Raw genomic sequence first — 25,291 nt, 5'->3', positions numbered from 1 at the left:
GGCCTCGCCCAAGAGAGAGAAGTGTGTACAAGTATGTGCCGTGGAGGAAGGCGACACGTGGATGACGCCTAATAGGCGATACATTGCGGAGGGGATTCTCCCAGCGGAGCCTGGAGAGGGAAAAAGGATAAAGAAAAACTCTGCAAAGTACACTCTCATTGATGGAGTGTTATTCAGGCATGGGTTCACGCACCCAATTCTAACATGTGTGAGTGGCGACGAGTGTACGAGAATCATGTCGGAACTCCACGAGGGGATTTGTGGAAGCCACTTAGGGGGAAGATCACTAGCTTCCAAGGTGATTCGTGCGGGGTTTTATTGGCCATCAGTGAGGGAACACTGTGTGAGATACGCCCAGCGATGCAAGCAGTGTTAGATGCACGCTGACTGGAACAAGGTGCCTCCAGAAGAGCTGAGGTCGATTTATAGCTCGTGGCCTTTCCCCACATGGGGGATCGACATTCTGGGGCCTTTCCCTCTGGCGATAAGGCAGATGAAGTATTTGATAGTCGACATCGAGTACTGTGCACAACACTTTGTTTGGAAGAACATTGTGTGTCGTTTCGGGGTGCCAAGGCTTCTCATCTCAGACAATGGCACTCAGTTTGCAAGCCAACAGTTGGGGAAGCTGTGTGCAGAGATAGGAATCAAGCAAGTGTTTGCATCAGTCGAACACCCCCAGACGAACGGGCATGTAGAGTCAGCAAATATAGTTTTGCTGAGGGGGCTGAAGCGAAGACTAGAGAAAGCTAAAGGGGTGTGGGCAGAAGAAGTGCCAAGGATTGTGTGGGCTTACCACACCATGCTTCAATCTTCAACTATGGAGACGCCTTTCAGCCTAGTATACGGGTCAGATGTCGTGATCCCAGTAGAGATCCACGAGAGTTCTCCATGTTTCCTAAGCTTTGTGGCAGAAGAATCCAACGAAGAAAGAAAAGTGAATCTAGACCTGTTAGATGAGGCCAGGGAGGAAGCAAGGATAAAGGCTGAAGCTGTGAAGAGGAGAGTCCAGCATTAGTATAGCTCTAAGGTGAAGCCGTGACAGTTCCAAGTAGCTGACCTGGTCATAAGGAAGGCTCATCCTTATGAGTTGGAGAAAAAGTTGTCTCACAAATGGACCGGACCTTTCAGAATAACCGAAGCCAAGGGAAATGGCTCGTACAAGCTAGAGACTCTAAAAGGAGGCCCTATCCCACGCAGTTGGAATGCAGCCAATTTAAAATTTTATTTCAGTTGAAAATTATGAAGCACACATTTGTAAAGGGGACACTCTTTATCCCTCTCGTTGGTTTTTTAATGAGGTCACCCAAGTAAAAAGAAGTTCAAGAAAACTTTGTCTCAGTTTTCCCTCCCAGACAATGTAAAAGACAAAAAACAAAGGGAGCGGCGTCGCCAAGCGTAGGCGTCGCCTGGGACAGGCGTCGCCAGGTTGAAGCATCGCCAGGATGAGGCGTCGCCAAGTCCAGGCGTCACCTGGGGCAGGCGTCGCTAGGTTGAAGCATCGCCAGGATGAGGCGTCGCCAGGCATAGGCATCACCAGATAAGGGAGCGAGCGTCGAAATCGAAACGAGTGACGGGAGCACACGCTCATACGCAGGCGTCAAGTCAGAAGGTACACTCAGTATGTTAAAATCCGGGTGTCTAGTCCCTGAGCAGGGGTTAAGGGATTCCTTCGGGACGCCCCCTCCTCAGGTAGGAATAGCTAGCCTCGGTGCCTGGTGTTTAGACACCTCGAAAAGAAGCGGCGGGGGGCGTTTCCTTCGAGTGTGGGCATCAGACAATAAGAAGTTTTGGAGCAGTGGAGAACCAGGTCACTTGGTTCAGATACACGCAATTAAGGAGAAGTGCCATCCTCCGGGAAACCTTCTCCTCAGGCGTAATCACCAAAATACCTGGTCATCTTGGTGTTTATACACTTAAGGGACGATACGACGATGTTTTCGACACGCCTCTCCCTGGGCGTGGGCACCAAGAACACTGATCGCCTTGGTGTTTTCAGACACCCTGAGGACGAAACGGCACTACCCCAGGGCGAGCCTCTCCTCAGGCGTGGGCACCAAGAGCGCAGAGATAAGGGCCAAGTCGCCTTGGTGTTTAGACACCCAGTGGACGATACGGCACTGCAGTAATAGGTCTCTCCACGGGTGTGGGCACCAAAGCGTGACTTTGTCCCAAGTGTTTGGACACGTTGAGGACGATACGACTCCGCGTTCAGCGGGTCTCTCCTCGAGTGTGGACACCCAGTATAGGAAAAGATATATCCTCCCCCGCCCTTGAGCGTTGGTGAGGGTATAAGAGGGAAATGAAAGAACAAGTTGAAACTTTTGCAAGTTGAAGAGGCAAAAGAAAATTGAAGAGTAACAAGAAGAAGAGTGAAGAGCACGACTTATCAAAAGCCGTAAAACACAAGAGAAGTCCTCCTTCACCTTTGAGTGATGATGAGACACGAAGTTAAGTCCCCCTATGTCTTTGGGCGACGACGAGGCAGGCGACGCCTTCATGAGGTAGATTCCTCGCAGATACGAAGGCCAAGTGAAGTTTGAAGCGAAGAGATCAAGAGAAGGGTATACGCATCACGACTTAGAAAGGAAGAGTAAAAGAGGAATTCACGTGCTACCTAAAAGGGTTAAAGGCAAAGCGACGAAGAGATACATCGAAGGTAAATACCAGTTACTCCTTTGATATAGTAAAGAAAGCAGAATCAGATAAAGGTGCAAGAGAAGCTAAGAGCGAACAAGAATTTAAAGATAATAATCAAATGGCATTTACATAAATAAGGTTGGGTATCATAATTATTGATAAGTTCAAATGTTGTAAATAGAAATTTACAAGGAAAATGGAGATCTATTAAGTACTGCTCATTCCCCGAGGTCGAGGGGCACCACCTTTCAATCAACAATTTGGTTGTCGGGGTCACAATTTGAGGTGTTAATCCCTGGGTTTTCACACGTTGCTTGAGCCAGAGCCTCTTTAAACCCCTCCTCAAATGTGTCAGCCATGTTGTCAATAAGCTCTTTGTTGCACTTCTCCAGTTCTTCGACCTTGGAACTCTTGGTGGCTAGCTGCTTCTCCAGAAATTCCTTCTCCACTTGAAGCTTGTTAACATCAGCTTGAAGCTTGACATTTTCAGCTTGGAGAAGGTTAAGCTTCGACCTTCGCAGCTAGCTCCCCCTCAGTCTCGCCCAGTTTTACCTCGAGGGCCTTGGAGTTTACAACAGCCGCCTTCAGTTCAACAACCTCCGCCCGCAGAGGGATCATGGAGCCCAGAAGGTCAGCATATTTCTGACTAGCCTCGTGCAGCCTCAGGTTGGCCGCCTCCTCCGCCTTCTGGGTCTCCATCAGAGAAGTTTTGTAGGCGTCTTCCTTGTGCTCCCATAGTCATTTGAGCTTCAGCTTTTCCTCCTTCAGGGTGGCCACCTCTCGCTTGAGAGCCTGAAGGGCTTGCATCTCGATGGCTTTGGATTTTGCTTGTGCCCGCCACTCGAGAGCAATAGCCAGGAAGGCCCCCATGTAGTAGGGCATGCTTTCCTTCTTGGCCTCACCAGAAGAACTTCCTGACGACCTCTCAGTGAAGCCCCTCATTAATTGTATGATTGGAGGGGGAATTTCTAAGGTCTCTGGGTCAGATGCTTGTGCGGCAAGTGTTTGTGTTGAGGGTGGTGCGGATTCTGCCCTCTCCTCCTGGCCCAGTTGTTGTGTGGGAGATGTGGTGCTAGGAGGGTTGTCCCTTAGGGACACTCCATGTTGGGGGGAGGCAGATCGTGAGGAGATTACTCTGTTGGTCCTCCTCCTCTTGAAGACCTGCCCCTCGTTTGAACCTTCGTCATCGGAGGGGATGACAAGGACGCCCTTGCCCTTGTCAAGGGGGGCTGGGGTAGAGGTGTTGGCCACAGCCAGTGGGACTGCAGCGATTGGAGGGGGTGAGTTAGGTGTTTGGAGGGTGTGGGGTGAGTTGGTTGTTTGGGCGGTATGTGATGAAGCTGGGCTTTGTGGAGGTTCTAAAGGGGTTTTTTCAGTCATAGGGGTATATGAAGCATCGGCTTTCGCAGAAGTCGCCTTGGTGCGAGCTTTCAAGGCCTTGGCCAGTGCAAGACGCCTTGACGAGTCCATCACTAAGGCTACACTAGGCAAGCAAAAGAACAAAGGATTAGAGCCAATACCAGTTAAGCATGAAGCGTCAGATGCACATAGTTACACACAGAAGTTTGGAGCAGATAAACAGCACATACAGCAATAAGAGAAAGCACATTAAGGGGCAAAGATAAAGAAGACAATTATGGGTGTAGATTCTCCTACCAAAATATTGAGAAAGGGCGTCCGCATCAAACTCACGAGCTATGAGCTCTGCGGTGTTGAAGACGACTCCCATGCCAGCTAGAGCCACACATACCTCTCTATCAGTAGAGGGTAGTTCGTCTAAGGACTTGGGCTTAATCAGCCTTGGCTCCTTCACCCAATACAGGGGGAAACCATCCAGGGCTATGGGGTCGTGTTTGGTGCAACACACCTTGAAGAACTTGCCCTTTCATCCTTTGTAGGAGTTCTGGAAGAGGGTGAGGAGTATCCTTCCAGCAACTCCGGAGAAGCTCACCCAGAGGCTCTTCCCCTATTTCTTCACTTCGAAAAAGTGGAGGAAGATGTCCACTGATGGTAGCAGGCTTAGGTACCTGTTCAAAATTTTGAAGGCCCTGATGAATGCCCAGCTGTTGGGGTGTAGCTGGGCAGGGGCTACGTTGATTTCGGTAAGCAGCTCCCTTTCGAAACCTGAGAAGGGTAGGCGCAGACCGGTTCGTTTGAACACCGTCTGGTAGAGGAAGAAGAAGGGCTTCCCACTGTTGGACATATCATCCACGCAGACCGGCTCCCCAGGGGTGCAGTGACGAACGGAGATGTGGGAGTCGTGTCTGCTAGAGAAGGCATTGAAGTTGTATGTACGTGGGTCACCCAGATGGTTCTCCACATCTTCGACGGTGGTCAGAGTCGAACACTCGGCTAAGAGTTCATCAGGGGTCCAAGGGTAGTGAGCCCTATAGTTGATCCCTGGGGGTGGTGGATTGGCGGTTGTTTTTGTACGCGCCATGGTTTGATGAAAAAGCTGAAGAAGGAAGAAAAAAGCAAAGGCTTAGCAAAGAAGGTTTGAAGGAGCAAGTGAGGAGAAACCCTAGAAAAACCCTACCCACGTGAAAAGAGAAGAATGGGGGGGGGGACGAAGGAACGAGAAGAATACAGAAACGCAGAAACATAAACAGTCCCAGGCAGTTATAAGAGCAATACAGTAAAGAATAAGGGCAATCTGAGTAGAAAAACCATACCTTTTGTGGTTGGAAGGCGAAAAGGTGTAAGCTTTCGAGAATTGAGAACGCAAAGGTCGCAGGGAAGATGAACAGTGCAGAGAGAAATCAGAAATGATGAAACAATGCTTTGAGCGCGCATTTTTGAAAGGTTATAACGTTAACCTGAGAAGCGCTAGAGACACTCATCCCTAGTCGTAGGATCGTGCCACGTGTCGAGAGATTAGCGCGCAACTTAAGTTGTCACATCACCACGCAGAAATGTCTAGTCAGCATCAGAATGCCACGTGGACGATAGGGCGAGGCCTTAGACTTTTCGCTGAATACAAGTTGCCAGCTCAAGACTGGGGGGCTTGTGTACCGTCCCGTCCCCGGGCGTTGACCAAAGTCAAAGCCAAAGTCAGAGTCAAAGTCAAAGCCAAAGTCAAACATATGGTGGGACCCATCCAGGGGGCCCATGGAGGAATGTCAATAGGTTGACCGTTTAAGGCGTCGCCAGGATGAGGCGTCGCCAGGTTAAGGCATCGACGACGTCACCCCCCGATACCCACGGGTAGGAAAGACCGTGGAGGGGGCGACACCACGAGGGGCCTTAGTACCTCAGAGCAGTAAGAGAAAGGTGGCTCCAAGGCCATAGTTTAGTATCAATAGGGAGACTCGTGAAGTACCCATGCCACCTCTGGGAGACCCCCGGGATAGATACGACCCATGAGAGGGCCACGCCCAGGGGCGAACCATGTGCGTAGTATGAGAGGAGGGTAGGTACGCTCCCAGGGCGAGTGACCAGAGGCTGGGGCGCATGAGTTGACACCCAGAAAGTCACCCCTTGCGCCGAATGCAATTCGAGGAAGGAGGACTTACACGATGGAATATCCCTAAGCTGGGTTACGGTGCTCTAAGTGATGGCATTCCTATGAGCTCTTCTTTGCGTTTTGGTGATGAACTTGCGGAAGCTAGTAGAGGAAATGAAGCAAGGCCTTCCTAGGAAGTATGGGTGCCTTGAAGGTGCATGAGAGTGGGGAATTGGGGAGGTTCGGCCAACCCCTTTGAAGGTGATGAAGTAAAAATTAAAACCTAGATGCTAGGCAAAGAGTAGTGTATGGCACAAATTTGGCAACATAACAATACTCTATTCAATCTTACCAAAATGAGAGCCAAGCACCTCCTTATATAGGATTGGAGGGTTGGAATTTGAAGAGCCAAATACAAATGAATTGCTAGCCAAATTACAAGCAAGTGTGAGCACATGGAAGCACATAGAGCACATGGCACATGGGAGCATATGGGATGGTGGCTTCCAAAATTCAGCACATGTGAGGTAGGTTCTAGAATTCTTCCATGTGCTAGGAGTTCTAGAACCTTATGCTCCACTTAGGCTAATTGTGGGCTGGACCTAAGTTTAATTAGGAGTAGGAAACTCTAATTAAACTTAGGTTAGCATTTTAGGTACCACTTTGCATGTTTCAACACATTTACAAAAATATTTAAACTATGCTACTTTGACTAGAAAAATAAGAAAAACTATGACACACTAGAGTCTATGACATGTAAAATTTGTCCTCTTGATTCCTCTTTGACTATGACTCTAGTGGTTGCCTCAAGGTAGCATTTTGGTGGCCTCTCAAAGGGTTGGTGTTGGGGCCTCTTCCATCATCCCCTCCCTCTTGAAAAGGATTTGTCCTCAAATCCATTGTTTCTTCTTCTTCATGGCTAGGGAGATGGATGTATATGGCTGGATGGTGTCCATCATCTCCTCCTTCTTGAGAAAATCTATCCTCAGATCCACAGTGTTGATCTCGGATAGCAGCCTCTTGCTTCTTCAACTATGCTTGTCCTCCCGGATCAAACTTCCATCTAGGGGAATTATCAAATAAAGCAAATGAGTTAGTTGAAGTAGTTATATATAAATCAATTTTTTGAAGTTGCCATTTTTGTTTTTCTTTTGCTTTTGGCAACTTTTTACAATATTTCTCTTTTGATCGTTGTATGTGTTCTCTAATCCTCATTTTAAAATTTTCAATCTTTGTTACTTTTTCCTTAGGCACAAATCCTTTAGGAAATGGTAACAACTTAAAAGGAGAAAGAGAATTAAGTCCACATACAATTTCAAATGTAGAAATATTAGTAGTCTTGTGGACTACTCTATTGTATGCATGCTCATCTCTAGAGTTGTGTGTGCACTTCATGATTACTCTAGGTATAGTAGAAAGAGCTATATTTTCAATTTCAGTTTGACCATTCTTTTGAGGATGATAAGAATTTGAAGAGTATAACTTAGTTCCAAGTTTTTCTAAAAGTATCCTCAAAAATTGTTTTTTAAAGTTTGGAGCTCTTTTCAATACTATGCTTAGAGGTAAACTATGAAGTCTCATTACTTCTCTAGAGAAGAGCTTATCCACAAAAATGGAATCAATACCTTTTATGGTCCAAGGAAGCTCTAATATAAAATCTAGTTTTATATCTTCCCATGGACCATTTGCAAAAGGTAAAGGAGTATAGAGTTCATGAGACATCGCCTTAGATGTATTTTTAAAAAAAGGAATGTATCTAGGGTAATGTCTTTGAACATCTCTTCTCATGGGTGACAAGAGTTTTCCTTTTAAAAGCTCTAGAGTTTTATCAACTCTAATTTGGCCCATGAGTTCTCCTTTATGAAGAATTTCTCTTTTACGTGTGAAGGTAGTCTCGTTGATACAACCTTTGTTCATGAAAATTTTAATTCTTTGCAATGGTTGTCTCAATAAGACATGACAAGTTTCTTTAGGCACTAGCTCACATAAAAATTTGTCTTTGTAGATGCCTATAGATAACTTGACCTTCACTTGGTGATATCTTAGCACATATGAGAAATAATATACTTCATCTTTATCTATGCAAGCCTCTTTCAAGGATTCTTCTTTTTTTACTAGGCTTGCAAGTGTTCCTTTACAAAAGGTAAGGCTAGGTTGTTCAACAAGAAGCATATTTTCAAAGGTGTTTTTAATTCTTTTGTCTTGTTGAATGACCTTGTGGGAAGGAACACTCTTCTCCCACGCCTTTTGTTTCCCAAGGGTTTTTCTCTTTTTACATTTTCATCACTCTCACTAGCTTTTTTTTCTTGGCTACTATTCTCATCTTTGTCCCTTAAGATCATAGATCTTTCATTGGAACATTGAGATGCTAATTGATCATTGCCAAGGTATTTTAAACATGGAATTTCTGTAGCTTGAGTGTGAGAGATATTCTTGGTTAGATTTTGGGAAAGTTCTAGAGATGTTTCTTGTATATGTTCTTCCCCTCTATGGAACTCATCCTTGTCATAAGATACATAGTACAAACTTTGTTTTTGACTTGATTGTTTTCTCAAAATTTGTTTTTCAACTTTAATGCTAAGTTGAATCAAGTCATTTAAATCTCTATAAGGTAAAAGTTCAACTTTGTTTCTTATCTCAAGTTTGAGACCACTTAGAAACCTAGCTATGGTGGTATGGTTGTCTTCGTTAATCCTTGCCCTCTCAATATATGATATCATCTTTTGCCAATATTCTTCTACACTCATATCTTTTTGATGAAGTCTTTGGAGCTTGCCCATCAACTTCCTATTGTAATGTGAGGGAATATGACGACATCTCAAGGCTCCCCTAAGGTCATTCCAAGATGTAATGGGAGGGTCCTTGTGGAGATGTCTCTCTCTTTTTAGGGCATTCCACCAATACATAGCATCATATTGAAAACTTAAGGTAGCTAAGGGTACTTTCTTTTCTTCACTCACATGGTTGTAAGCAAACAATTGCTCTACCCTCATCTCCCTATATAGATATGTTTCTACATCTTCTTTTCCATAGAAATGAGGTAGCTCTACCTTAACCTCCTTTAGGTTTTCTTGTCTCTCTTTTCTAGCTCTCCTAGGGGGTGGTTGATGATATTCATTTATCCCAAGACTTTCTTCCCCAAAAGATTCACAAACTTGAGAGCTATATGCATGAGAATGTAATTTTTTTTGAAATTTGAGACTTCTTGGAAAGTTGTTTTAAAAGAGATTTCAAGGATTTCACATCACTTTTAAGAGATTTTGAGGAGTGAGAAGACATGACTAAAGCTTTGTGTATAGAAATGTTTTACTTTAAGAAAGATGAGGAAAGTTAATGAAGGTAGTTTTCCAGGTAAGAGAGGTGAGTCACAATGGACTACATAAATACCAAGTCTTTGCCTTAGCCAAAAACTATCCCTCAAGATCTTCACACAAATCTTTCTTTAGGTAAATCACTTAAAACACAATGAGGATGTAGAAATCAAATTTTATGCAACAAAAACAATGCAAGCTATCTATCAACCCAAGAAAAATTATCAAAGCTTAAACAAGACAAAAGCAAAAGCAATTAAGTGTAGCTAACTAAATGCAATTGACGTAATTAAAGCAATTAACAAATGCTAAGCTAGAAAGTTTAAGCCAGTCGGCCCTAGGTGAGGCTTCTTGGACACTTGGAGCCCTTGAAGACACACTCACCGTCTAATTGTGTGATTAACAAGTAATTAAGAAGAGTTAAATTGCAAAGAAATTAAATGGCACTCCCTTTGTTGTTGTTTTTTTTCTAATTGCACTCCCTTTGTTGTTTCTTCTTTGTTGGGCCTTCCATGGTGTGTGGTGTATTTAGTATGTGTTTGTTGCTGCCCCCTTGCCTTTGATCCTCTTGGAATTAGGTAATTAAATTCTTCAATCCAGCACCTATTAAGCAAAACTAGACTCCCCTCAAGTCAATTCCCACTCAACAAGTACCAATTGATATTTAATCCACCACAAAGCTTAGAGGTCAAAGAAATAAAGCAAGAAACAAATTAATTTGAAACACAGTACCACAAAAATGGAATTAAATGTGACACAACTTAGAAAGAGTTCAAATGAAATTAGACAAGCAAATAAAAAGGCACTCAAAGAAAGGATGGCACACAAAAATGAACCTGTGGAATAACACTAGATTTGATTTAAAAACCAAAAACAGCACCACTGAAACAAAATGTTGTGGTCCAGAATGCGTGACTTTCACAGATTTATGCTGAGCTGGCTCTTTAATATTTGCTTCTAAAAATTGATACTCAAACAAATCAAGATCTTAGAAAATTTTTGGCGTTGGTTTCACTCCAAACGCATGCACCAATTAATTTTAATAATTTTTTTAAAATCAGTGCTCAAAACCGCCAGATATAGCGTCAGGATTGCACACTTTTTTTGTCAGTTTTGTCTTTTTTTTCTATTTCTTTTTTTCAACTGATTCTTTTTTTTTGTTCTTTTTCTAACACCTCAATCTAGTGAAATCCAGAGGCTCAGAATTTTCTTATGTTGTATTTAATTTTCATAAGAAAATCAACCAAAACAAAATGGTGGAAAACAGAGGATTCGGAAAATCTAGAATAAAAAATAGAATGATATACCAACAAAAACACAATGGAATTAATGTGATGGAATTTGTGTGGATCTAGCACACAAATATGAACTCAAACTAAAAATTAAAAAGCACCAAAGCATTCAAACAAAAACAATAAATAAATAAACCAAGAAAAGTACTACTAGGATTTGTTGACAAATATGGAAACACATGACTTAGACAAAACTTATGGATTCATAAAATGAAAAGACTTAAGAACATCATATGACTCAAATGAAATTTCAAGCAAGACTCAAATACCTAAAAATAAAAAACAGAAACACAAAGATATAAAGAATCCTACACAAAATTGAAAATAGATGTCCAAGCACAATTTTGAACAAAACCCACCGATTGAAATGAATAAACAAGCATTCAAATCATATTAAAACACAAAAATAGCTAGAAAACTTGGAATAATGATGAACAATTTGGAGAGAGAAGAACTCAAAAAGAAAATTGCAAAGAGATACTCATCTTTGAAGAACCATAGCTCATGATACCAAATGATGGCATTCCTATGAGCTCTTCTTTGCGTTTTGGTGATGAACTTGCGGAAGCTAGTGGAGGAGATGAAGCAAGGCCTTCCTAGGAAGTATGGGTGCCTTGAAGGTGCATGAGAGTGGGAAATTGGGGAGGTTTGGCCAGCCCCTTTAAAGGTGATGAAGTGAAGATTAAAACCTAGATGCGAGACAAAGAGTAGTGTATGGCACAAATTTGGCAACATAACAATTAGTGAGAAAAGTTAGTGATTCAGTTATTTCACCATGTTCAGAGCATCCATTCACGGTGCTCCGATACGGAGGTGTGTCCCTTTGATGTTTCTCGCTTGCTGACTTGATCGTCGGAGCGCAAACGGCCACGAGGGCGCCACTTTGTTCTCTCTGTTTCAGGTACTCACGGTGGCACAGGGAGGAGATTTGGAACAAATACGAAGGAGTCCTAGAGACGCGGGTCTTAGCTACGCACGAAGCACAATCTGGTCAACCGGCAGGAACAATTAAAAATTCAAAATCAGTTTTTACTGCTGCAGAAAAACAACCGATTGTTTGCTCGAAACAACCGATTGTTTTATGTCTAACAACACTGTGAAAATAATGGATTTAATTCTTTTTGAATTTCTGTCTGTTGCAGATCACATTTATGAAAGAATCCTTGGTCAATGAAGCTGTGTTGAAAGCTGATCACGTTCATAAAGAAGTTACAACAAGTCATAAAGGAGTATATTCCACAATCTTGAAAATTTAAGAGCTTTTATGACTAGTCAAAGATCACATGTGATGACCATGTGATTTTCTGCTTTTTCTGACGTTTTCTGTGCAGGTCTTGGTCAATTCTTTTCTCTCTGAAAATCTGAAACCCACTCACGTCATTGAATGCTGTTTGGTTCTGTTTTTGCTTTAAAATCTGTTGCAGCTGTTCTCTCTCACAAGAACAACCAATTGAGCCATCTCTTGCAATATCTCTTGCTCTTCTTGTGTGAGTTTTCTCTGCTCCTTTTTCTGCTATCATGGAATCAACACCTCCCACTTCAAAGAGAGTTAAAACTAGAGCAGTAAGGTCTGGAGGGAGATTAGAAGGCTGGTTTTTTGAAGACAATGACCTCATTGAAAGGTATAGGTTTGAAACTAGCACAAAGGTGATAAACAACCCCAAAGTTGTTTCCTTCGATTGGATGAAAAGCTAAAAGCTAGATAATGTGAGGAGGCTGCTCAAAGATCAATTTCTTAGAAAATTCTTAGAGATGAAGGGGAACATCTACCCAGATTTGATTAGGGTGTTCTACACCAATCTCAAGTTTGAGGGAAACAACCTTGTCTCTCATGTGAAGGGAGTTGATATGGAGATCACTTATGATGTGTGGACTGCAGTTGCAGGTCTAAAGTATGCTGGCCTTAGAATCAACAAGGGAAACCTTGGAGTAGTACAAGATTTCAACAAAGTCCAATACTACAAGAGTTGCTTGAAGAATCAAAATGCTCAAGTGAGGACTTGTTCGGTTGGAGGCTTAAGGCTTGATGAAAGGTTGCTGACCCTTATTGTAACTTGGATTCTTACTCCAAGGGGGAGCAATCATTTTGTCCTTACAGAAGAAGACCTTGTGTACATCTACTGCATAATGAAGAAGATTAGAATCAATTGGATCCACATCATCAAGGAACACATGCAAAAGGCCATGAGGTTAAGTGATTATCACTATCCATATGCTGTTTTGATTTTTAAATTTTTGTTGTATTTTGAAGTGAATCTAGAAGATGAGACATCTGAGTTGGTTAAGTAAACTCAAGAGATGAACAATGGATCTCTTAGCAAGATGGGATTCACCAAAATAGGTGGCAAATGGGTGAGCAAAGATGGTGACCATGGTGCCTCATCAATGTTGAACCAAGTGGTGTTCAAGCTTTGAAGAATCCAAACCCTTTGAAGGATGTTGAAGCCTTTGCTATGCTTGGTGTTGTTGTGCTGGTTTACCTTAGTTCTGGGGTAGTCTATATGTTGTAATCCACCCTTTGATTAAATCTAAAGCATTACCAATCTCAATCTTTGTGAAAGTAAAATGTTTTCAAACTAAGTTAAAACAACTGATTGGTTTGTCGAAACAACCGATTGTTTATACTTAGGTGTTTTGAGAAAGAGATTGAAAACTGTTTTTAAAATGGTTTAACTGTTAAGTACCAAAACAACCGATTGATTCGAGGAAACAACCGATTGTTTGTTTTGGGACCATAACAGAAAAACTGTTTTAACTTTGACTGAGCTTTAAATGTTTTAACTTGTACCGTCCCGTATCCGGGCGTTGACAAAGTCAAGGTCAAAGTCAACGCCCGGAGTCAGAGTCAACACAAGGCGTCGCCTAGGTGAAGAGACGCCAAGTGCCAGCGTCGCCAAGAGGAAGCGTCGCCAAGGCAAGGCGTCGCCTAGGTGAAAGCGTCGCCAAGGCAAGGCGTCGCCTAGGTGAAAGCGTCGCCAAGGCAAGGCGTCGCCTAGGTGAAGGCGTCGCCTAACCAGGGCGTCGCCAGGATCAAATATCATTAAGTCAAGGCAATCACAGTGCGGTTCCCCGATACCCATGGGTAGGAAAGACCATGGAGGGACCGACGCCGTGGGAAGGCCTCAGGTCCCGATAATCCGGGGTAGTGATAAAGAGAAGGAAAAGGTGGCTTCAAGGCCATAGTGACAGCACCAGTGTAGGGCAGCCCGACTCGTGAAGTACCCCTGCCGCCCCAGAGACGCCTTTGGGACAGATACGACTCAAGGGGAGGGTCACGCCCAGGGTAGTCAAGCGCAGGGTACGAGAGGAAGGCAGATACGCTCTCAGAGTGAGTGACTAGATGATTGGGGGCACGAGTTGGCACCCAAAAAAGTCACCCCTTGCGCAGTAGCACTCCCAAGCAGGAGGACTCACACGTAGAAACGTCCCCAGATGGGCAGAAACGTCCCCAGGTGGGGTCGTGGCGCTGTGAGGCCCTCCACGTGTACGACGGCCAAGTCAGAATAGGAACACCATTTAGTCAGGTACCAGGTAATTAAAGTCATTTAATACAGTTTCTGTTTCGGGCGTATAAGGTACTATAAAGGCTCCCAAGCGTTTCAACGTCTTAAATGCGCTACGTTTTCTAATTAGACGCGCTAATTGAGTGCGTTACGTTTTATGATTAAAATCGATTTAAGGCGCTTTAAATACTTGGGTAGTTTAAATAGCGCTGAGAACGTTGGAAACAGGGTTGGAACTTTTGGCTAATTTTCCAGAAACACTCTAGTTGCTTGCTCGAGCCTTGAGGTTTTGCACAAGGGACTAGGGAAGGATTCTGGCCAGAAGGAGACAATATACACTAGACACAGTTTCCTTTTTACCACCTTCAGAGTGCCATACGCGGTGCTCCGATACGGAGGTGCATAGTTTTTGGTGTTTCTTGCTGGTTGACTTGAGCGTCGGAGTGCAAATGGCCGCTAGGGCGCCCTTTTGTCCTTCTTTGCAGGAATCCACAGGTAACCAGTGGGAAGGAGTCCCTAGCTGACGGTTGAGGTCTAGCACGAAGACGTCCCTGGTCAACCGGACGGAACATTTGGCGCCCACCGTGGGGCTCGATATAAAACATCAGTCCCATCACAAGTTCGAGAAGATCTACCAAGTTGTAGTAACGTTGGAGGAGGTTTGGAGAGACCGTAACAATGACCACCACAAGACGGGGTACTGCGCGCGCGGCCCCAGCAGAACTATCCATGCAACAGGTCCTGCAGATAATGCGGGGGCTGCAGGAGGATATGGCGGAGTCCAAGCTGGAACAGGAACTCATGCAAGCAGATCTCGAAGCTTCGCATGAGAGGAATGAAGAGCTCTGTCGTGTAAATGAGGAGTTGCGCCAGGGTCTGCGAAATAATCGGGGGCAACGTGAACATGACGAGATGGAGAACCACTCCCCGCCAAGGGAGTTTTCCAGTCCCTTCTCGCAGGAGATTCTGGATACAGTGATCCCGAACACGTTTGCGGGGCCCAAGGTGATCTTTACCGGGATGGAGGACCCTGAGACGCACCTCGCTGCATTTCACACACAGATGGTCCTGGTAGGCGGCTCTGACGCTGCCAAGTGCAAGCTCTTTATGAGCACCTTGACTGGGATGGCTATGGACTGGTTCATCAGCCTCCCGGACGGTCATATCACCTCTTTTCGACAACTGTCACGATTGTTCAGGGAACAATACCTAGCAAACAAGGCCCCGCCGCCGGTCTCCTACGATTTGTTTGATGTGAAACAGTATCAAGGAGAGACCCTAAAGGAATACATCAATCGCTTCGGGGCCCAGGTGGTAAAGGTTGGTACGATAAAGGAACCTATGATTGTGTACGCGTTCGTGAAAGGCGTATGCCCTGGTCCTTTTGGAGAATCCATCATTCGCAACCGCCCTAGGACTTTTGCTGAGCTACTGCGTCGGGCGGTAGAACATATCGCTTCTGAAGGAGAGGTGTGCGTGAAGCGCACCAGCGTCGTACCCTCACGCCCGAGGGGACCGGCGCGAGCTCAACCCGCCAGGGTCAATGAGACCACGACGGGACGGAAGAAACCAGATGGGAGACGCCCCTACGAGGCCAGAAAGCCCCAGCCCCGGGGTCCAGCGGGAGGCGATCGCCCAGCCAGAGAAAGAACGAGGCCGGCGAGATACAATTTTGTGGTGGAGTTGAAGGACTTGATCGCCGTGCCTAATATAGCTGAGAGATTGAGGCGACCGGTGAAGTCCGACAAGGTGTTGGGGCCTCGGAAAGACTCTTGGTGTGAGTTCCACGAGGCTTTCGGTCACCACATTGATAACTGCCTGTCGTTGGGTTACCAGCTGGATGAGCTGGTGACAACCGGGTTTTTGAAGGATTATGTCGCAGAGCCCACAATGACCGCCACCTTGCCGCCGCCAGCGGAAGAACAAACACACGAGACGCCGGTTCTCGACGAGGTCCATACCATAGCTGGGGGATTTTCCGGCGGAGGACCCACCGCCTCCCAGCGAAAGAAATATGCGAGGGGGGTCAACTCGATCGAAGAAAGAATCTCGGGTGAGCCGTGGGAGTCGGACCTCGTATTCACGAGAGGAGATCTCCGAGACGTGGTGCCGCATGACAATGACCCCGTGGTCATTTCAATTGTCACAGCTGGGAGAAAGGTGCACAAAGTTCTTGTCGACCAGGGAAGTTCAGCAGACGTCATGTTCTGGTCGACATTCAATAAGTTGCGGTTATCCCCCGAGATTTTGAGGCCCTAGACAGGATGCCTGTATGGGTTTGCAGACAACCAGGTGAAAGTCTGAGGCTACCTGGAGTTGAGGACTACGTTCACGGACGGAGAGGCCTCGCGTACCGAAAGCATCCGGTACTTGGTCGTGAACGCCAGCTCCGCTTACAACATCTTGTTGGGCAGGCCGGCATTGAACCGGTTGAACGCAGTAGCCTCCACACGCCATATGAAGATGAAGCTGCCGGACCTCAATGGCAGGGTGATAGTCATCAAGTCAGACCAGGAGGAGACAAGGAAATGCTATGAGAACAGCCTGAAAACAAAGAGAGGCATGTTCATGGTGTATGAGCGTCCGTCGTGTGCAGACACGATGATGATTGAGGCGACGCCCGCGGCGTCGACGCCTAACGAGGCCATACCCGCGAGGGCGACGCCAGAAACAGATGCACCCATGGAGGAAGGCCCTGGCGACGCGGTGCCCGTGGAAGAGGCGGCGCCCGTCGAGGATGATAGCAGGGAGCAACCGGTGGCCAACGCCGTGGAGAGGGAGATTGGCGGCAAAACGTTTAAGTTGGGAAGTTTGCTGAGCCCAGAAGAACAGGAAGGGGTGGCAGAAGTGATTTCGCGCCACCTGGATGCCTTCGCATGGTCCGCCTCGGACATGCCCGGTATCAACCCTGATTTCCTGTGTCATCACGCCACGGTCCGCCCAGTGCGCCAAAGAAGGAGAAAGTTTAACGAGGAGAGACAGCAGGTGGTAAAGGATGAAACGCAGAAGCTGTTGAGTGCTGGCCACATTAGGGAGATTCAATACCCCGAGTGGCTGGCCAACGTCGTCTTGGTGAAAAAGGCGAATGGAAAGTGGAGGATGTGCGTGGACTTCACGGACTTGAATAAGGCGTGCCCGAAGGACTCGAACCCACTGCCCAGCATCGACGCGTTCCTGGATAGCGCATCCGGCAGCAAGGTGCTGAGCTTCCTGGACGCATTCTCAGGGTACAACCAGATGAAGATGCACCCGAGAGATGAGAGTAAAACTGCATTCATGACTGAGACTTGCAGTTACTGTTATAAGGTGATGCCTTTTGGGCTGAAAAACGCGGGCGCCACATACCAAAGGTTAATGGACAAGGTCCTGGCGCCCATGCTAGGGAGGAATGTGTACGCCTACGTAGACGACATGATGGTGGCGTCGCAGGATAGGGCACAGCACACGGCAGACCTGGAGGAGTTGTTCGTCACAATATCCAAGTACCGCCTCAAGTTAAACCCTGAGAAGTGTGTCTTCGGGGTAGAGGCCAGTAAGTTCCTGGGTTTTATGCTCACAGAGAGGGGGATAGAAGCGAACCCCGACAAATGCGCAGCGATTATCGCCATGCGAAGCCCGACGTCGGTAAAGGAAGTGCAACAGCTGACAGGGCGGATGGCGGCACTCTCAAGGTTCGTTTCTGCCGGGGGAGAGAAGGGGCACCCATATTTCCAGTGCCTCAAGAGAAACAGTCGCTTTGCATGGACTGATGAATGCGAAGCGGCTTTCATTAAGTTAAAGGAGTACCTGGCGACGCCACCGGTCCTCAGCAAACCGGTAGCAGGTGTGCCCCTCCGGCTATATTTTACGGTAACAGAGCGGGCTATCAGCTCTGTGTTAGTCCAGGAGCAGGACCAGAGTCAAAAGCCCATCTATTTCGTGAGCAAGGCATTACAAGGCGCTGAGACGAGATACCAAGCACTGGAAAAGGCAGCGTTAGCGGTGGTGTTTTCAGCTAGGAGGCTCCGTCATTACTTCCACAGCTTTACGGTGGTAGTGATGACAAACCTCCCTATACAGAAGGTGCTGCAGAAGCCTGACGTGGCGGGAAGAATGGTGCGCTGGGCGGTGGAGCTGTCAGAATTCGACATTCAGTATGAGCCCAGAGGATCCATCAAAGGGCAAGTGTACGCAGATTTTATAGCGGAACTTTCGCCTGGAGGTGAGCAAGAGGTGGAAGTGGGCTCGCAGTGGCTGCTCTCGGTTGATGGCTCTTCCAACCAACAAGGGAGTGGTGCGGGAATAGTCTTGGAGGGACCCAACGGCGTACTGATTGAGCAAGCCCTGCGCTTCGCCTTCAAGGCAAGTAACAATCAGGCGGAATACGAAGCCCTGATAGCAGGAATGCTCTTGGCCAAGGAGATGGGCGCGCAGAACCTCCTGGTGAAAAGCGATTCCCAGCTGATTACGGTGCAGGTGTCGGGTGAGTTCCAGGCGAAGGACCCACAGATGGCGGCGTATTGAAGGGAGCATTTAACGCTCTTGAGCTGATACATGTCCCAAGGGAGCAGAATGCCAGAGCCGACCTGCTTGCCAAGCTGGCCAGCTCAGGCAAGGGGGGTAGGCAGAGGACAGTGATCCAGGACGCTCAAAGCTCCGCGTAAATTCGTGGAAGATAACAGGGTGAATGTCCTCCAGATCTGTACATCAAGAGAGAGTCCAAGGAATCATCGCTCTCTGACCCAAGATACGCTGAAGACGCCCCGCATCAGCACATACGCGGACATGCCTGAAGAAGGAAGGCAAATGCAAGTATGTGTCCTAGCCGAGGGAGACACCTGGATGACGCCATACAAGCAGTACCTGGCGGATGGGACTCTCTCAGTGGAGCCGGAAGAGGGTAAGAAGGTCAAAAGAAATGCCGCAAGATATACTCTGGTGGATGGGGTGTTGTTCAGGCACGGGTTCACTCACCCTATCCTAACGTGTGTAAGTGGCGACGAGTGTACCAGGATAATGGCGGAGCTCCACGAAGGCATTTGCGGGAGCCACGTAGGGGGAAGGTCCTTAGCCTCCAAGGTAATACGCGCAGGGTTCTTCTGGCCAACAGTAAAAGAGGACTGCGCGCGGCACGCCCAGCGCTGCAAGGAATGCCAAAAGCACGCTGACTGGCACAAGGCGCCGCCAGAAGAGCTGCGATCCATATATAGCCCGTGGCCTTTTCATACATGGGGAATCGACATCCTGGGACCGTTCCCACTGGCGATAAGGCAGATGAAGTATTTGATCGTGGCCATCGAGTACTTCACCAAGTGGATAGAGGCAGAGCCCGTGGCACAGATTACTGCGCACAAGGTACAGCACTTTGTGTGGAAGAACATTGTGTGCCGCTTTGGCGTACCTAGGCACTTGATATCCAATAACGGGACCCAGTTTGCTAGTCAGCAGTTGAGAAATCTGTACGCTGAGGTAGGTATCAAGCAAGTGTTCGCATCAGTCGAACACCCCCAGACCAACGGGCAAGTGGAGTCAGCAAACAGAGTTTTGCTGAGGGGGTTAAAGAGAAGGTTAGAGAAGGCTAAAGGGGCATGGGCGTGGGCGGAGGAAGTTCCAAGGATCGTATGGGCATACCACACCACGCCCCAATCTTCTACCATGGAGACGCCTTTCAGTTTGGTGTACGGGTCGGACGCGATGATCCCGGTAGAAATACATGAAAGCTCACCACGTTTTCAAAACTTTGTGGCGGAGGAATCCAACGAAGAAAGGCGGGTAAACCTGGATCTACTAGACGAAGCCAGGGAAGAAGACAGAATAAAAGCTGAAGCGATGAAGAGAAGAGTAGAGCGGCAATATAGCTCTAAGGTAAAGCCGCGACAGTTTCAGATTAGCGACCTAGTTATGAGGAAAGCCCACCCATACGAGCTGGAGAATAAGCTGTCTCCCAAGTGGACCGGACCCTTCAGAGTTACCGAGGCTAAGGGCAACGGTTCATACAGCCTAGAGACCTTGGATGGAGGTCCCATCCCGCGCAGTTGGAATGCAGCCAACCTGAAGTTTTATTTTAGTTGACTTATGTAAAGCAGCTATGTAACAGTCTTGATAAAGGGGACGCTCTTTTTCCCCTTCCGGGGTTTTTTAATGAGGTCACCCAAATAAAAGAAAAAACAAGTTTGAGAAAAAGTCGTGCCTTGGTTTTCAGTCTTTATCTTTCTCCGTTTGAAGTAGTGTAAGGCGTCGCTAGTAAAAAGGGCGTCGCCAAGAAAGAAGGCGTTGCCAAGAAAGAAGGTGTCGCCAAGAGAGAAGGCGTCGCCCAGAAGAAAGGCGTCGCCAAGAAGAAAGGTGTCGCCTGAGTGTAGGCGCCGTTAAGGAACATGACGGAGGAAAAGCGCACAATATATGAGACGTATGCAAAGTAAAGTGGCGTTGCAAAAACCAAGTATGGTATAGTAAAGTTGATTTTACAAGCAGTGTTCGATACAAATGGGAGTAATGCGAATAGGGCAAACATTACAACTCATGCAAAACACGAAAATAACCACTCTTCAGTGGCCATCGGAGTCAGCACGGGAAGAAGACGAAGCCCCGCTCTCAGTCCGCAGAGCTCGGGTAAGTCGCGTCCTCCGCTCTTGGTTTATTTTCGATCCTGCACCAAGGAAGATGAACGTGTCAGAGACACCATGAAGCAAAACACACCCAGATAGAGAACGATAAAGGCGGAAGTTTCTAGGGCAGTAACTCATGCCTATATACTTTTCGAGAGTTCCAGCGTTGAACTCCAAACTGATCAAGGTGGCGGAGTCAAAACCTCCCGCCTCATCGAGAATCCGGCAAACCACCTGGTCATTCGGGGCAAGCTTCTTGAAGGGTTTGGATTTGAGGGCCCTCGTCTCCCTCACCCAGTACAGTGGAAAACCATCCAGGGTGGAGGGAACGAGATCAGAACAGCAGACCTTGAAGAACCGGCCTTTCCACCCAGTAAAGGAGGTCTGGAAAGGGGTCAGGAGAACTCTGCCAGGAACGTTACTGAGAGGTACCCAGAGGTTGTGCCTTTGCCTCTTCACCTCAAAGAAGTGAAGAAAGAGGTCAACCGAGGGTGCACAACCCAGAAACCCGAAAAGGATGTCAAAGGCTTTGACAAAAGCCCAGCTGTTGGGGTATAACTGGGCCGGAGCGGCATTGATCTCCGTCAACAGTTCCTTCTCAAACCTGGAGAAGGGCAGGCGCACGCCGATGGTTTTGAAAACCACCTGATAGAAGTAAAAGAAGGGGACCCCGTCGTTGGCCCGTTCATCTCCGCATACTGGCTCCCTTAGAGTGCAAGGGAGCACAGCAATGTCGTCGTCATGCCTCCTCGCGAAGGCACGGTGATTATAGGAGCATGAATCCCCTTTGTGTTCCCTTATGGCCCTGCAGGAGAGTAAGCAGGAGCATTCGTCAAGAAGCTCCCTCGAAGCCCAAGGATACAGGTCCTTGGGGTTGACCCTGGGGGAGTAGCACGAGAAGACATTCTTGAACAGAATCAGGGAGGTTTGAAGTTTTGGCAAGGGTAAAACGCTGGTGGGAACAAACACTGGAAGAACTCTTCGCAAGAGGAGAAAGGGTGCAGGTAGGTTACGAAAGGCGCAGAAATGATGAGGGCAGTTTCAAAGTTTTGAAGAATTAAATATTGCGGTTAGAGCGCCAAACGACGCAAATGGAAGTATTGCAGTTAGAGCGCTCAACGACGCGAATGGATGCACCGCACGATCGAGCCACGTGGCAGAAGATGGAAGGATGGCCCTGGCACCACTGGTTAAACTCAGAAAACGTCGTATCGACAGAATGCCAAATGGTACGATGCGCCGTCAAGAGTGGGTCAGGGGCACAGTAGGAGTCAGGACCAAGTTGAATGACTAAACGTCCCATCAGCCATACAAGAAGTGCCACGTGGATGGCACAGGCGAAACCTTGAGCTCTTCGCTGTCCTCAGGCGTCGACCAGGGCCAAGGTCAAAGTCAATGCCAAGGTAAAGATGACGCCCAAGGCGACGCCAGGTGAGACGCCCGAGGCGTCGCCAGGAAAGACGCAAAGGGCGACGCTAGCATGAGACGTTGCGGGCGTCGCCAACCCAAATATCAGCAGTGTCGCCTCCCCGATACCCACAGGTATGAAAGACTGTGGAGGGAGATGAAATCGAAGAAAGCAAAGCTAGTTAGCGGCGTCGCCTCCCCAGACGCCAGCGAATCACTGGCAGGGTTGTTCCCCGATAACCATGGGAAGGAAAGACCATGGAGGGAACGACCCCCCTCCCCCCAGAGCACTCGGCGTTTTAGACACCCGGGGACGATATGGCGCTGCTGTAGCAGGCCTCTCCTTAGGCGTGGGCGCCGGGAACTAAGAATCAAGGGACGGATTGCTTTGGTGTTAGAGACACCCCGTGGACGATACGGCCCGTTAGGCAAGCCTCTCCATGGGCGTGGGCATCGATGCGTGACCTTCCCCGGACATACAAGGTCGCCCAACGCAATAAAAGAAACGGCATAGTACAGGCAAACGACCGAAGCACGTGAAGGCAAAGAATGAGAGTAAGATCACACAGGCAGAATTCTATATCGCGAAGGCACGAAAGTAATCATACAAAAACCCAGAGTTGTAACAAGAGTGCAGACGATTCAAAGAATTACAAGTTTATCAAAGAAGGTTAAAACAAGTGTAAAGGAATGAGCTGATGATCGAGGGTGGCGGTTCAATCGTCCATCTCCAGGAGCACGACTTTTCCATCAACAATGAGGTGAGTGGAATCGCAATTGGAAATGTCGATCCCCGGATTCATGCAGACAGCTTGGGCCAGAGCTTCCTGGAATCCCTCCTCGAAAGTGCCCGCCATGTCCTCGATGAGGGTCTTTTTGTCCTTCTCTAGCTCCTCAATGGTGGCGTCCCCAGAAGCTACCTGCTTCTCCAAAGCCTCCTTCTCCATGCGGAGTCGGGTGACCTCGACTTGCAGTTTTTCGTAGTCAACCTGGAGAAGGCCCATAGCTTTGGCCTGGGTAGCCATTTCCCCTTCCATCCGCTCCATTGCGTCAGCTTGCTCACAGCAGCGGGCCTTCAAGTCTTTTTGAACTTCTTCGTAAGCTTCGACTATGTCTTGAAGGCTCGTTACTTGAACTTTGAGGGCGACTTCCCGAGCGTAGAAGTCGGACTGGAGCTCCACCGCCTCTGCCAGTTGTTCCTTAGCCTCTGCTTTGGACTCTTGCGCCTGCTTCAGGGTGGTGTGGTAAGCCTCGTTTTGGCGTCCCAAAGTTTTCTTTTCCTCCTCCAGGGTAGCTACCCTTGTTTCCAAGGCCTGGAGGGTTTGAGCTTGTAGGACAGCGTTTCTGGCCTGGGCGCGCCATTCAAGGGCCACCGCCAAGAAGGCCCTCAAGTAGAAAGGCATGCCCTCCTTCCTGTCGGTGCCCTCTGGCATTGTTCCACCACTAAAGCCCCTCATCAGATGCATGATTGGAGGAGGGATGGCGATAAAATCGGGGGCGGCAGCGACGGGGGCAGGAGAAGCAGAGACCTCTGCCGGTGGCGGGGGTGGAGCAGACTCGGCGCGTTCACCTATATCCTCTTGGACGGTTGTGGGGGGAAGGGAAGTAGCGCTGGGAGGGTTGTCCCTAAAAGAATCCTCTCCCTGGGGCGACGCCGCCGGTAGGAGGGGAACCCTTGCAGATTTCCTCCTCTTGAAGGGTGCCACGCCATCTGAGTCCTCATCGTCGGATATGATCTCAAAGACCCATTTCCTTTTGTTGAGGGGGGTTGGGGCCGGCGATGAGGCCACGGCAAGAGGAACGGCGGCGATGGGCGGAGGAGAGCCGGGAGTCTGAAGCGCCTCAGGGCTATGTGGCGACGGTGAAGATGAGCCTAGTGGAGCTTCAGTAGGGGTCGGTGGTGGCGAAGGCAGGGTTGGTGGGGGGTTCGGGTCAGCAGCAGGGGCAGAAGAGGCGCCCGCTTTGGCCGCACGAGCGTCCTTTATCGCCTTCGCCAGCATCATCCTTTTGGAGGCGCCCATCACCGATCCTACATTCAGATAAACCAAGCAGCAGAAGTCAAAGCCAAAGCAATTGTGCAAAATCACAAAACGCGTAGAAACGTGCGACGCGAATCACATGGCACAATCGAAAACAGGTGAAAGAAGCCAGAGAAACAAACATATAGTAGCAAGGCACAGATAACAAAAGATGGAAAGGGAAGGGTCCCCCTACCAAAATATGTGGTCAGGGCGTGAGCATTGTATTCGCTCGCGATAAGCTTCAATGTATCAAAGACGATCCCCAGGCCAGCCAAGGCCTTGCATACCTCCCTGTCAGCAGGGGATAGCTCATCCAAGGTTTTGGCCCTGAGCAGCTTAGGGTGCTCCGTCTAGTACAGGGGAAAGCCGTCTAAGGCTGTGGGGTCGTGCTTGGCGCAGCACACCCTAAAGAATTTCCCTTTCCAGTTTTTGTAGGAGTTCTGGAAGAGGGTGAGAAGGATCCTACCCGCGATCCCGGAGAAGCTTACCTAGAAGCTCTTCCCCTGTTTCTTCACTTTGAAGAAATGCAAAAAGACATCCACAGAGGGAAGGATGCCCAGGTACCCGCAGAGGATTTGAAAACCCCTTACAAATGCCTAGCTTTTGGGGTGGAGTTAGGCGGGGGCGGTGTTAATCTCGGTGAGGAGTTCCCTCTCAAAGGGCGTGAATGAGAGGCGCACCCCGACGCGTTTGAACACCGTCTGGTACATAAAGAAGAAGGGACTCCCCTTTCTAGGCCTGTCATCCACACACACAGGTTGCCCCGGTCGGCCGGGACGAACGGAGATGTGCGCGTCATGAGTGCGGCAGAAAGCATTGAAGTTATACAAGTGGGATTCCCACGATGATTCTCCAGGTCCTGAAAGGATGTCAGGCTGGTGCACTCGTTCAAAAGCTCGTCGGGGGCCCATGTATAGAAGGCTTTATAATTGGACTTGGGGGTCTTGGGGGGAGAACCAGACTGGGAGTTCGGGCGCGTCATGGTGTGAATAAATAGCTGGAGAAAGAAGAAGGAAAAAGTTTTTAGCAAAGTGATGCCAAGACAGAAAAGGGGGTAAAACCCCAGGAAATACCACCCACACGAGAAAACC

The sequence above is a fragment of the Phaseolus vulgaris genome, chromosome 3 (genome assembly GCF_051622355.1).
Source record: "Phaseolus vulgaris cultivar YP4 chromosome 3, ASM5162235v1, whole genome shotgun sequence".
NCBI lineage: Eukaryota > Viridiplantae > Streptophyta > Magnoliopsida > Fabales > Fabaceae > Phaseolus > Phaseolus vulgaris.
The sequence above is the reverse complement of the archived record's forward strand: the minus strand, read 5'-3'. Positions refer to the sequence as shown.